The sequence below is a fragment of the Aethalodelphis obliquidens genome, unplaced genomic scaffold (assembly GCF_003676395.1).
Source record: "Aethalodelphis obliquidens isolate GAN/ISIS:26980383/991018 unplaced genomic scaffold, ASM367639v1 scaffold70, whole genome shotgun sequence".
NCBI classification, from domain to species: Eukaryota; Metazoa; Chordata; class Mammalia; order Artiodactyla; family Delphinidae; genus Aethalodelphis; species Aethalodelphis obliquidens.
Genome location: NW_020838014.1, coordinates 3,811,798 through 3,824,397, shown reverse-complemented (window position 1 = coordinate 3,824,397; position 12,600 = coordinate 3,811,798). Strand labels below are relative to the sequence as shown.

The following is a 12,600-nucleotide window of genomic DNA, read 5'->3' as shown; positions in this document are numbered from 1 at the left end:
GATCAGCTCGGTGCTTTGTGACCACCTAGAGGGGTGGGATAGGGAGGGTGGGAGGGAGACGCAAGAGGGAGGAGATATGGGGATATATGTATATGTATAGCCGATTCACTTTGTTATACAGCAGAAACTAACACACCATTGTAAAGCAATTATACTCCAATAAAGATGTTAAAAAAAAAAAGTCTACTAACAACCGGGCCTTTTGTTTTGCAAATGCCACCCTCCTCCCTTACCAGGAGGGGTCTGTCAGCTGCCCCACCTGGCCCTGAACCTCCCCAGGACCTTGTTTTCTCCACCCAGAAGGCCCATCAGCGTGGGCCACTAATTCCTCTCCATCACAAGCTGCAAGCCCCCAGGGAAGTTACACCAGCTCACGGGCAGCTCCCAGAGGGCTGGGGGTGGTAGGCAGGTGAAGACTTCTTTTCTAAAAAGGCAGGTCAGCCGGGGAGTCAGCTGCTCCATCTGTGTCCCGGAGAACGCAGCCCACGGAGGGTGAGGAGTGGCCCTGTGCGCAGCTACAGCTAAGGCTCCTAGTGGAAGGAGCCTGTACCTGTACCAGTGCAGATGGGTGCTGGCCGGAGTTCCACCCAAAGCAAGGGCCTGGCGGGGCAGCCCTGAACCTGGAGGCTTTGTTCCCACCACACCAATGAGCGGGGGCAGCAGTGTGTGTGTGTGTGTGTGTGGAGGGGGCCCCCAAAGGCTCCTGTCTCCTCAGGTTTCTGAGCTGGTGGGGTACCCGATCTTGGGCAGCGACGGGCTGGGCCGCAGAGTCAGGCGTGGGTCCACGAGGAGTGCACGGGGTGAGGGAGGTGTGAGCCTAGCACTGCTTAGCAACCAAAAGAGATGGAGAAATAAATACACAAACCACCTTTCCAAACCTCTCCTGCACTGGAGCGGCGCATCCCTGGGACTGACACCCGGGGGGATGCTCTCACAGTCGTTCGTCCACAGCATCCCAGCTCCCAGCCCCGCGCCCTCTCTGCTATCTTGCTCTGAACTTGTTCTGGTTTCCGTGGCAGCAGCAGCTCCCGGAGGGTGGCATCTGGGCCCACGGATCGCCTAAGCCAAGGCTGCAGCCATAGGAATGCGTCCTGCCCGGCCCGCCTGCCAGGGAGTGAGGGCAGCCCCTGCCTCCAGAGGCAGCGGCCACTGCCTGGAGCCTGGGCTGAGGGTGACGCAACCGGGAAGCCAGTGATGCTGGGCTGGGGCCTGTCCTCCCCTCTACCCCAGGTCTCGTGCTGCCGCTTCTGAAGCACCAGGTGATCTCTCCCCTCCCACCCAGGCTGGGGCAGCGGTGGGGGCGGGCTCTTTCTGCACCTGAGCAACTTCCTGGAGGACGGAGATGAGGCAACTCCTAGAGGTCAGCTTGGACTCGCCCACCTGTGCCCCTGCTCCCTGGAAAGGGCTCTGGAGTGGCCCCCGCAAGCATCTCTTTCCCTGCAGGGAACCTCCGGGCAACTCTCTCCCACCACCCCCACCTCACACACACACTTGATGAAGAGGGTCCATCGGGTACAGGGGCAAGAGTGCCTGAAGGGCCGCTGAACATCCTGGGGTCTGGGAGCATTTGGATACACCTCGGGCCAGGATTTTGAGCAACACTGAAAGTTTGGTCATTTAATAATCCTAGTGACTGGGAGGGACAGCTTGTAGGCAAGCAGGTGTGCCTGAACCTAGTGCTTTGCTGGGCACCTGGGGTGAGGAGGTGGGACAGACCCAGTGCTTGTCCTTGGGGAAGCGAGATGAGAGCCTGGCATAGCTCTAGGGCCAGGGCAGGATGAGGTGGGGTGTGTGTGTGTACATGTGTGTGTGCGTGTGTGTTGCAAGGACGGGTGTGGGAAGGGAATTTGGGGGGAGGAGGAGACATGGAGGGGCCAGGCCAGATAAGGGGCAAGCCCCCCGCTAGCGGGACACTCCCCTGTTCACTCTGTCACCTCCGGAGCAGGGCCCTGTAGACTGCCAGCCCTCTTTGTCACAGTGAGGCCTTAGTGGCCCACCCTCCTGTCCCCCTGAGGAGCCTCACTAGTTAATCACCATCTCTGTAGAGAGGAGCCATCTGTTTTTTTCTTTCTTTTTCCTTTTTAAAAATGAGGTATAATTGACATACACATTAGTGCCAGGTATGCAACAGAATGATTCAATATTTGTATATGTTGTAAAATGATCACCATAATAAATCTTTTTAATATCTGTCACCTTACATATTTACAGAGTTATTTTTCTTGCGATGACGACTTTTAAGATTTACCCTCTTAGCAGCTTTCAAATGTGCAAATAGTATTAACTATAGTCGCCATGCTGTACATTACATCCTCGTGACTTATTTATTTCAAAAAATATGGAACACTATGTGAATATGTGTGTCGTCATCCGTGCCCAGGCTAATCTTCTCTGTATTTTTCTAATTTTAATTTTTAATTAATTAATTTTTTTAACGGTACGCGGGCCTCTCACTGCTGTGGCCTCTCCCGTTGCGGAGCACAGGCTCTGGACGCGCAGGCTCAGCGGCCATGGCTCACGGGCCCAGCCACTCTGTAGCATGTGGGATCTTCCCGGACCGGGGCACGAACCCGTGTCCCCTGCCTCGGCAGGCGGACTCTCAACCACTGCGCCACCAGGGAAGCCCTGTATTGTTGTAATTTTAGTATGTGTGCTCTCAGAGTGAGCACAGGAGCCTTCTTAAGGGGCCAGATCTCTTACTGCCCCACCCAGAAAAGTGCCTTCAGAGAAGAGACCCTTTTCTATTGTCGCAAGTTGTCTCTTCAGCCTATCCAGGGACCTCTCCAACACAAGAGTCCTCTCACTGTTGTCTAGAATCCAGCTCTGAACTTCCAAAATGATGGAAATGTTCTATATCTGCACTGCCCTAGGCAGTGGCTGCTAGTCACATGTGACCACCGAGCACTTCAAAGGTGGCTAGTGAAAACTTTTGTTGAATTTTCTTCAATTTAAATGTAGATGTAAGTAGTCACATGTGGCTCGTGGCTACCCTATTGGACAGTGTAGGAGGTGATGGAGGGGCCTGTCCACTTAAGGTCATGGAGCCCCAGCATATGGGAGCTGGAGAGGATTCTGACTCCACCCCTTCCTTCTGCAGCGAGGAAGTAAAACCAGGCAGGGCAGGGGAATGCAGAGAATCGGCAGGACACAAGGGGGTGGGCAGGGTCCCCATCCAGGCCCCTGACTCTGCAGAGGGGTGCTGCAGAGAACTCCTGCCTGTGGGAATGCTGCCCTGGAGGAGCCCTGCGGTCCCACCCGATCCCAAGAGGCTGAATTCTAGAGGTGGCCTGGGTCTAGTTAGACCTAGTTCAGTGACTCAGGCTTTTTAATCAAATGAGGGCTGAGCAGCTCCTTTGAAGAGGGGCAGCTTCAGCGTCGTCGGGTAGACGCTGCCATCTCACTCCCTGGCTACACATCCCCTGTAGACAGCCCATGGGGTGGGAGTGGGAGAAGAGACTGCAGCCTGTTGAGTCCCAGGTCTGAGAGCTGGAGGCTAGCTGTGTGCTTGTGCGCGTGACCCCGTTCCCGCGTGAAGCTCTGTACCTGGGATGGCACAACTGAAGCAGGTAAAGCAGGAAGCCCCCAGGACCTGAGTCAGCTGGGCCGGATTCTAAGTCTTGGTTCTTCAGTATTTCACCAGGTGAACTTGAGCAAATGCCTTCCACACTCGGGGCCTCAGTTTCCCCACGTGTAAAGTGGGAATATCGGTCAGATCTCTGGCATTCTACATTTGGAGGTGATGGTGCCTTAGACTGTGTCAATGGCTCCCAGGGCAGGGCAGAAGTGTCTGCAGGGGCTAGGGGGGAGTTTCCCAGTGCACCAAAGGCTGGCTGGCTAGCTCAGCAATGCAGAGCCTGAGCTCGGGGCTGGCTCCCAGGAGCTGGGAGCACCTTTGGGACTCACAGTCTCCTGCCACTACATTAGCCTTGGTCCTTGAGGGACTGGAGTGGGTACAGACCCGGCTCTCTGCAAACTTCCTACCTGCAGCTGTATAGGGAACTGCACAGTGGATGGATGGCGTCAGTCCCTGAAGGACAGAGTCTCTATGCTGCTCAACGCATCCAGTTTGTCATTCTGGGTCACATGATCACGTGGCCATCTCTCTCTCTGTTTCAAACCCTAGTGCACCCAGGTGCAATGGGGTTGTGAACATGACATCTTCATTCTTTGCCCTCAAAGCTGGTGCTGGGGGCAGGGCACACATCCAGGGGGAGCTCCACCCCCCGTGCCCCACGTGAGGGCACAAGCACAGGCAGACGGGGCTCCCAGACGGGGCTCCAGCTGGGGGCTAGGGCTGAGGGCAGGGCCTGCCTGGAGGGCAAAGGGCCTCAGAGGGCCAGGGCAAAGTCAGTGCCATTGTTATGCTAATCAGATTTCTTGCAGAGCTTGGGAAGAAGCTGGAGCCCAGGACCTAGAGGGGCCTGGTGAATGGTGGGACGTCCAGGCTGTGGAGGACCCTGTGCACAGGTCATCGTTCCTGTAGGGGTCCTGGCAGGAATCAGGAGAGTTTCCGACTGCCCAGCACATAACCATTCTCCCTTCACCTTGCCTCACCCCAGCAGCCGTCTGCAGAAACATCCCCTCTTCCCTGCCCATCCACACGAGGCCTCCATCACATTCTGGCCATCCGACCGTGAAACGCACGGCACCCCTCCTGGATGGAGGCGCTGTGCTGGACCCCGGGCAGACAGTGTAGCAGGCGTAGCGCTGTCTTCAAGAGCGTAAGTCTGGCAGAACTCCTCATCCTCAACAAGGTATCTAACTTCTCTAAATCCTTTGCGTGTAACAAGGGAATAAGAATATCCCCAGTAAAGGGTAACTGAAAGCATTTGGTGAGAAAATGGAGGTAAAGAACAAACACAGTGATTTGCAAACTTGGCTCCATACTGGAGTCACCTGGGGAGTTTTACACGCCGCAGATGTCCAGGTGCCACTCCCAAAGTTTCTGATTTAATTGGCCTGGGCTGCAGCCTGGGCATCGGAATTTCTACAAACTCCCCAGGGGACATGAACACGCAGCCAAGTTTGAGAACCACCGGTCTAGCATGTCATCTGTGTATAATAACTTATCCCCTTCGAGGGTCCCCACCCACACGTCTTCTCTGCCACTGAGGGGACACGCCTGTAATACATTGTCTGCACCAGTGAGCGTGTTGGCTCTGCCTCTGAGGTGGGAGGAGCGGACTCGGAGGCTGGGCACCTGCCTACAGTCCTCGACATACTAGGGGAAGCAACACAGAGAGCCCACTTGACCTTTGAGTGCGCAGTGCCCTCCCGCCCTGGGGGACCCAAGCTGCACGTGTGGAAATTATGTGGGAGGTGAGGACGCTCCAGATGGCCTCGTTGGGACGTGATGCTGCCTGGGGGGATTTTGGGGCCTGGTACTCCCCCAGCACCTTCAGCTTCGTTGTGGTTTCTCCTCATCGGCGCTCAGCTCCTGGGCCCCTAGGCCCTCCATGAACAGCCGCAGGGAGCTGGTGGGGCCCGAGATGAGGATGCACTGGTGTCCACTACCATGCAGCACTCCGCATAGAGCCAGGTGAGGCCACAGTCATACAGACAGACAGACAGAGGCTGAGGGAGCACGACCGGGCTGCATAGCTTTCCCAAGTGAGAGTAGTCGCCATGTTGGTGGTCGGCTGCTGCAGCGGAGGGTGGGTAAGGTGTGAGCGGGGGAGGGAACGTGCTGCCCCTCACTCGGCTTAGTGACCCTCCACTGCCTCTCACTAGGGGCCCCCCAACCCCATTCCTCTTATCTCCATGTTCCCCCCCTTCCCTGGACAGAGCAGGCAGAGAGCACATGTTGGCAGTGTTACCAACCAGGGTTCCTGGCCTCCTTAATCAACAGAATTGTTCAGAGGCCAGACAAGAAATTCAGGCCAGGCTTTATTGGGGCCCCTGCTGCAGCAGGGACAAGTAACAGGTTCCCTTGTTTGCTCGCTCGCTGAGGAGGGGTGAGTTGGATCCTTATGTGAGGTGAGGCAGGGGTGTGTCGGGGCCGAGGGGTGGCGTAGGTGCTTTGCCCACCCCTTAGGTGGTGTGGTGTGCAGGGAGCACGGGCAGTACCCTGCTTTTGCCCCCAGCTTCTCTTTGTATCTCGTTCGGAATTTGCCCCAAATGCGCATGCATGCAGTTATTTTTAGTCCCTTATCGTTTCTTTGTATTTTGTGGCTCAAGGAGATGTTTGTCCAGGTGCAGGCATTGCAGCACCGCAGCACTGCAGCAAAGGGTCCCAGGTCCCAGCCTGTCTCAGCTGCGCCTTGAGGAGTGGCTGTACTGGGGGTCAGGGCAGGAGGATGGCAGCAGGATTTTTGGAGAGGGGGGACAGTTGAAGATTCCTGACCATTTCATTTTGATTGGCCAGGAGCCAGTCTTGCTGAGGCTCGAGTGATGGAAATTCCCTTGGTAATATTGGGAGTCCCTGCATCCCAGCACAACCTCTCCCCCCAGCAAATGGGAATTCCTATGGGAAAGATCAGAACCTCGTGGAGACACATAACCTCTAAGACATAGGGACCCCAGCAACAAGGGAAGTTGGGCATGGGTGCAGGGCCAGGCAGAGGGAGGCAAGCGGATGGCAGGGCTGGGACGCTGCCTCATGAAGCATGCAGAACCTACGGCTTCTCCACCTTTCTTACCCCTCCCCGAGCCCACCCAAAGGTGTCTCTGCGATAGTCCAGCCTCACCCAATAAAGTAGCCCCACAGAAAAAGAGCAGGCACAGGACAGTGAGTAAAATAATGCAAACAAGGCGCAACTGGCCCCACCCTCACACGGGTTTGGGTGGCTTCAGGTGGAGCAGGGACACAGGGTGAGCAGAGGAGGGGCGGAGCCTGTGTGACCGTCCAGGCGGTCAGGGAGTACTGGTGGGTCAGGACCACTTGGGGCTCATCTCCTTACTTGCATTTTCTGCAGAGAAGGAACCAGCAACGAGGAAGCTTTTGTTCTGGGTCAGCCTAACCAACGTGTTGTTTGTCAGGGTGGGTATGACTCACTCTCATTTGCCCTTCAGGCAATGGTGTCACCAAGAGGTGAAGTCACTTCCTGAACTCGAGCAGCCTGAGTGGAGTAAAGGAGGGACCGGAGCTAGGGCTCCCGGGGCCCGGTCCTAAGCTGATCTCCCCGCCTTCTTCCCCTTCCACACTGCGAGATGCCTCCCTTGGCTCGTGGCCACTTTGGGCCCGGTTCTCCAGAGTGCGTGTGCACGGGATGTGGCTCCCCCACATTCATAGGAGGAGCCCTCTGTACACGCACATGTGGCACAGTGTGAAGGCGTGCACACATCACTTTGTGCAAGTGTAATTGCGTGTTTGCAAATTCAGCGCGAAGGTGCATGAGTTAGCACAAGTCCTCCCACCCGGCCCTCCCATGATGTCTCAGGATCCCACTGGATATTCCCTCTTCTTCCTTGAGGTAAAGGAGGAGGCACACCCGCTTCTCCACAAGGCCTGCCTTATCCTGTCTGCTGGCTGCTCATCCCTCCCATAGCCTCCGGGCTCCTGTGCCCTCCAGGATCTCCTTTTCCCAGTTTTCAGTCTCTCTCTTTCCATTAGCTCTTAACTCCATCTACGAGCATGCTCAGGCATCCACTGGCATTTAGGAACGCCCACCCTTCCTTACCCAGCTTCTCCTGTATCTCTCCCCACCTCTTACCCCACCCCCGACATTCCACTTCCTAACACCAACATCTACCTCTTAGCTGCTCACCCTCTGCTCTCCCTGCTCCTCCTGTAAAAGAGCTCTTCTCAAGACCACCCCTGACTGTGGAACCACCAACTGTGGCCTTTTCTCAACGCTTCCCTTTCTCTTGCCAAACTAGAGACTCCTTTCCGTATTACCTCTGAGATTTCTCGGGACCCTCACCTTCCTCTCTATCCTCACCGTCACCGGCAGTGTTACTCTGATGACCCCTTGTCTCCTGCTCATACCGTATTTCTAAATCCAACAGCTTGGAGCAGGTCTCATCCCTGCTCAAAGCTGACAGCAGCTCCCCCAGGGCTTGCTGTCCTGCATAGAAGCTTAGCCAGGCACTGAAAATCATCTCCAGTTTCCAGCCCTGCACTCCCTGTGCTCCCGTGACACTCATCACAGGCTAATGTTTTGTGTCTTACCTGCTAGATTATAAGCTCTGTTGGGACAGGGACTCTGTCTTGTGCACTGTCTTTATGGCTGTACCCCCAGAGCCAAGCACTGTGCTTGGCACATAAGTGCCCAATATCTGTTGAATCAATGAGCAAGTAAATAAATGAAGGAAGGAAGGAATGAATAAAGTTGACTGTCTCTGTGTGAGAAAAGCCATGGGCCTCACAGGGAAAGTCCCCAGGTCACTGGCCCTACATACAAAGATGCAAGTCCTTCAGAATCACCAGCTTGGAGCTTGGAGCTCAGCTAGAAGCAGTAGAGCAGGGTACTGTCAATTCCCAGGCTCCAGAGTAGGGTAGAGTGGACCTCTCACCCCAAGTGTGATCCTTGGAGGGGCAGGAGAGCCCTGGGACAAGAGAGCAGGGGGTCAGATGACCTGGGGTGACCCCATATATAATCACCATGTCCTGGTTCAAGAAGCCTTTGACCTTCTCTGAACTCTAGTGGATGCTGGGTGGTGAATTCTATCCCATTTTCCATGTAGCCGGAGGAGCCCAAGGAATCGTAGTGGCTGTGACTCTCTGGCAGAGGACATAGGCTCAGGTCTGCTCAAGAGAGGCCCAGGCAGTGGGGCTGAGAGGCAGGCTGTGAGTGGGTATGGCCAGTGTGGTTGAAGACTTAGGTGCAGGAATGGAATAGTCCTGGAGTTGGGCTCTTGGAAAATGTCTTTCATGGACCAAGGACGGTGATCCTTGAACACTTCTTCTGTGCTTATACCTCTAAAACTTTTGTCTCAAATGACACATTTAAAAGCAACTGCTAACAGTGGGATGGGGAGAAGATTCTGGGCAGAGTTTTCAATAAGAGGCTGTTGACGGAGGATGGGGATGGACGAGCACAAGTGCCTGGGCTGCGTTTGAGGAGTCAGTCCTGTCTTGGTCTCAGAAGAGCTGGGACGTGGCCTTCTGGGTGGGCCAGGGGTTCCTGGAACTTGCCATCTCACCTTGGTGGCCATCTCTAGAAAGTGGGTACCATGTTTCTCCTTTCAGGGCCCGGGGAGCAGAGGCAGAGAGGAAGCAGTTCAAACAGCAGCAGGAGGGCTTACCTGGGTGGGGGTCAGAAACACCCCCAGGCTGGGGAGAGGCCCGGAGGTCCTGGGTGTGACCGCAAGCAGCAGAAAGAGAGCTGCTCCGGCCAAGAGGTTGGGTGAACCTGTGTCAGAGGTGACTCTGAAGGCCTGGGGGAGGGCGCTGTCTTAATCCATTTGGGCTGCTGTAAAAATAGTACCATAAACTGGGTGGCTTATCAACGATAGAAACATTTCTCACAGTTCTGGAGGCTGGAAGGCTGAGGTCAGGGTGCTAGCATGGTTGGTTCCGGCGAGGGCCCTCTTCCGGGTTGCACACTGCGGACTCCCCTTGTCTCCTCTCGTGGTGCGCAGAGGGTGAGAGAGCTCTCTGGGTCTCTTTTATAGGAACATGAATCCCATTCACGAGGGCTCCCTCCTTGTGCCCTAATCACCTCCCAAGGACCCCACCTCCTACTACCATCACATCGGGGTTAGGATTTACTTAATGGATTTGGGGGAGACAAACACTCAGTCTATAACAGGTGCTGATGCTGGTCTCCCCATAGCACTGGGTCTGTAGGGATGAAAGAGTCTGCTTGAGGGGTTGGGGGGCCTTGGGCTTTGGGGTCTTGCCTGGCTCTACCCTTAGTGCTTAGGGTGGGATTAGGCAGGTTGTACAAGCTCTCTGGGTTTCCATTTTGCAGCAGGGAATGGACGGGGCTTCTTGTTTTAAAACTTCCAAGGAAGTGGGAGACTCAGTGAGACAAGAGGACAAAAGAAAAACATTGAAAATGAAGTAAGAATGTGCCGAGACCTTTGATGAACCACTGGTGTAGAAGAAGGTCAAGCTGTGCTGAGCCTGGTCACAGGAGCACCCACCTTAGGTCACACATCCCTCCCACCCGCCAGTGACACTTGGGCTGAGGTGAAGAGCCTCTGACTTGTCCCAGAGCTCCTTCCCACTCAGTGTGCCTCAGGCTTTCCAGCTGTACAATGGGGATTTTCTAGGGTGCTCATGTGCTCCTCAGCAATTCAGTCCAAGACAGTAGAGAAAGAACGGACCTTGCAGGAAAGAAAGTCTTAGGTCCAAGAGAGAAAGGAGACGGGGAGGAAGTGAGGGGCTGAGCATCCAGGAGGTTGATGAGGACGGCAGAGCCGTTGCCGCTGCCGAAGGACAGTCTCTTGGTGAACTGGCTCCACTTAGTACGGAGCCTGACCACATTCATGCCTCCTTGCTCCTTCCGGCTTTTCCAGACTGAGAGCATTTTCTAGAGGGAGATCCTGGCCCAGGGAGGGGGAAGGAAAAATAGAAGAGGCCTGTACTCCCACAAAGGCAGAGTCCCTAAAGCCACCCACTGCTTCTGCTACTGCTTCCCCCAACCTTAACCCAGGCACCTAAGCCTCACGCTTGCTCCCTGTGGCCTCTGAAGGAGGATTTCCAAGTCTCCACCAGTCAATTGCACCGGCATTAAATAAACCTCAGCTAAGTGCCTCGTGTTGTCTATGACCTTGATCACTGCAAGGCCATTCACTCAATCATCCATTCCATTATCTCGTGCTGAACACCTACTCTGTGATTGCCCTGTGCTGCATGCTGGAGATATAGGTAAAGATGATTACTGCTGCCTTCAGGGAATGCCAGCAGGCCGGGACACAGACAAGATGCAGTGACATCTCTGAGCAGATGAAGTCTGCGCCTCGTGATGCTGGCTGGGGGAGGCAATGCCACATAGGTCCTATAGGTGGCAGCAGATGCCCATCGCAGCCCACAGGGGCTCCTGGACACCTGGGGGCAGGTAGCCAGCCAGGTGCCAGGGGGTGAAGTGGACCTATGGAACTGGGTGGAGCAGGGAGAGAGGACATCATCTCCAGAGAGTCTGTGTACTTTGTCCTTAGAAGGATGTGTCTGAGCCTAACTCCCAGTTCCTCAGCATCTTGTCCAGGCACCTTCCCATCACCTTTGGGAGGCAGAATTAGTGACCTTGGAAACTCATAGCATACTGCGCTGCTGCTGGGTGAGTGCCAAACATTGTACATACACCCATGTAGGCTTCATAACAACCGTGCAAACTAGCTGTCCTTATCCCCGTTTTATAGACGTGGAGACTGAGGCTCACAGGGATGTAGGTGACTCAGAAGTGATGGAGCAGGGATTCAAAGCAGCTGTGTTTGACTCTTTCTATAAAAGCCCCCTGGGTTCTGCTGACAGGAAGCCTGCTTTCAGATGCCTGGAGGAAGATGGCCCCAGCTGTTGTGTGGGGAGCGGCAGGACCCCAGCTCAATTTAACTTTGCAAGAGGTTTTCCCCATCCAGATGGAGATTCCCTCTTTCTTTTCAGCTGCTAGTCCTCCTTTATTTCCACTCTCCTTGCCTTCCCATTCTACTGACCGTCCCACAACTGTGTCCAAGAACATGAGTTCTATTTTCACACCTATCCGTGTGATACGGTAGGGTGAAATGACTTGTCCTATTTGGTTTCCTGTTCACAAAGTGTTTTTACAATTATGATCTTATTTGATTCTCAGCCTTCCCATGAGGTGGGTAATTTTATTATTCCCATTTTACAGATGGGGACATGGAGGGCCAGAGAAGGTTTTACCTCAAAGAAGGTACATTCCCCACACTTGATTCCAAAGAGCCTCTGCTCTGGAACTTGACTTTTACCAATCTGCTTTCAGAAAATCACTTCCTTCTTCCTTTCCTTTTCCCACCCAGGTCTTTAATCTTCAAAGCCCCTCATCCAGGAAGCTTGCCCCAAGGCCCACAGTCCATACTGGCCTTGCCTCTCCTTGGGCTCCTGCTTCTTTCCCCCTGGGTGCTCACAGCCAGCACTGCATGACCTAATGCTTTGAAGGCAGTACAGTATGGTGGGAAGGAGGGCATAGTGGCTGTGGGGTGGTGCCTGAATCCCAGTGCCTCCCCTTAATTCCTAAGTGATTCTGAGCAGCTGACCTACCCTCCCTGGGCCTCCACTGAGCCCCGCTATAACAATGGGCTTAATGGCAGTGCCTAGCTCGGAGGGTCTCTGTGTGGATCAAATGAGCTGCCCACTGGCCAATAAATGTAATTGCATATGTATAAGGCAATGAAAGCAGCTTGAGAACTGGAATCACTCCCAAAGTGCCTTGTGTGTTGCTCTGCACAGAGCAGTTGGTAAAATTCCCAAAATTGTGTTTGAAAAGCCTGAGAACCCTCTCCACCCTGACCAGTTCCCTGGCCTGACTTCTCCTTTGGAGGAGAACAAGGGAGGAAGGTTTTACCTCCCTCTGCCCTCCCCCGGGACTGGGGCTGCCCTAGGCCTGAGCTCACTGTGCCCTTGTCCTAGCCTCCCAATCCCGCAGTTCTCTCCGGGAACTTGGGGAAGGGGAAGTAGGCTTTGGAAACAACCCATCAGGCATGTGTCCAAACTCAGCCTCTGACTTATGGCCTAAGGTTTGCTGTTCAACCTCC

The 12,600-nt window shown here is 54.6% G+C and overlaps 2 pseudogenes; both read right to left on the bottom strand.

Moving 5' to 3' along the window:
• Nucleotides 1-10,376, bottom strand: part of LOC113611702 (40S ribosomal protein SA-like) — a 108,634-nt pseudogene extending 98,258 nt beyond the window's left edge.
• On the bottom strand, nucleotides 2,333-2,428 carry LOC113611814 (uncharacterized; annotated as a pseudogene).
• Nucleotides 10,377-12,600: the final 2,224 nt, after the last annotated feature.